The sequence below is a fragment of the Seriola dumerili genome, unplaced genomic scaffold, assembly GCF_002260705.1.
Source record: "Seriola dumerili isolate Sdu_G_001 unplaced genomic scaffold, Sdu_1.0 BDQW01000417.1, whole genome shotgun sequence".
NCBI lineage: Eukaryota > Metazoa > Chordata > Actinopteri > Carangiformes > Carangidae > Seriola > Seriola dumerili.
Genome location: NW_019174672.1, coordinates 711,777 through 713,595, shown reverse-complemented (window position 1 = coordinate 713,595; position 1,819 = coordinate 711,777).

Genomic DNA, 1,819 nt, shown 5'->3' with positions numbered 1-1,819 from the left:
ACTTGGAGACTGAGGTGGAGACTGTCAGGGTCCGTGTTGGTCTGTCTGATGTCTGTGGTGACGTGCAGTCCAGATTCCACTGCAGCCGGTGTTAGAGACTGAGGTGGAGACGTCAGGGTCCGTGTGGTCTGATGTCTGGTGACGTGGTCAGATCCACTGCAGCGGTTTGTTAGAGACTGAGGTGGAGACGTCAGGGTCCGTTTGGTCTGGATGTCTGGTGGATGTGTCCAGATCCACTGCACGGTGTTGGAGTGGGTAGGGGCGGAGGCTGTAAGGTGGTCACCTGCCGGCTGGACTCTGTGAGGTGACTCGTCATCAGTCACTTGCAAAGCGACTCCTGATGGTGTGGACGGTGCTGCTGAGCCCCAAGGATTATGGGTGGATGAATAAAAAGATGGTGGACAGGGGGCGGAGTCTGGAATAGAACCAGGGACAGGTGATACATGTGTGTCAGAGTCCAGATCCTCTGGTCAGATATTCCCTTCCATACAAGTTGGGACAGCTGTTTCAGTCAAGATTAAATAAACAAACAGATTAAACAAAACTGACTGACTGACTACTGATGACTGGGACTGATGACTGACTGACCTGACTGATCTGATGACTTGACTGACTGACTGACTGACTGACTATACTGACTGATGACTGATGACCTGACTGACGATGACTGACCTGACTGACTGACTGATGACTGACTGACTGACTGGCTGACTGACTGACTGATGATGACTGAACTGACATGACTAACTGACTGTGACTGATGACTGACTAAACTGACTGATGACTGGACTGACTGACTGACTGACTGACGACTGACTAACTGACTGATGACTGACTTGACTGGACTGACTGACTAACTGACTTGCATGAGCTGACTGACTGACTGGAACTGGGCTGACTGACTAAACTTGCATGATGACTGACTGGACTGAACGACTGACGACTGACTGACTGACGACTGACTTGTGACTGACTGATGACTGACTACTGACTGACTGACTGGACTGATGACTGACTGACTGGCCTGACTGACTGACTGACTGATGACTGACTGACTAACTGACTGACTGACTGACTGACTGATGACTGACTGTATGACTGACTGACTAACTGACTGAACTGACTGACTGACTGACGGACTGACTTGACTGTGACTGACTACTGACTGACTGATGACTGACTGGATGACTGACTGACTGACTTGACTGACTGATGACGTGACTGACTGACTGACTGACTGGACTAGATGACTGACTGACTGACTGAATGATGGGACTGACCTGACTGACTGAACTGACTGATCTGACTTGAATGACTACTGACTGACTGACTGATACTGACTGACTTACTGACTGACTGACTTGACTAACTTGATGACTGACTGACTGACTAAAACTGACTGATGACTGACTGGACTGACTGACTGACTGATGGACTGACTGAGGACTGACTGATGCTAACTGGACTGACTGGTACTGACTGATGACCTGACTGATGAACTGACTGACTGACTAACTGGACTGACTAACTGACTGACTGACTGACTGACTGACTGACTGATGACTGACTGCACTGACTGACTGATGGACTGATCTGACTGATTGACTGACTGATGACTGACTGACTGAACTGACTGACTGATGACTGACTGATGACTGACTTGATGAACTGACTGACTGACTAAAATGACTGACTGACTGACTGACTTGACTGACTGATGGACTGACTGACTGACTGGACTGATGACTACTGACATGATTGACGTTGAAACTGATGATCTGACTGACTGACTAACTGACTGACTAAACTGACTGACTGA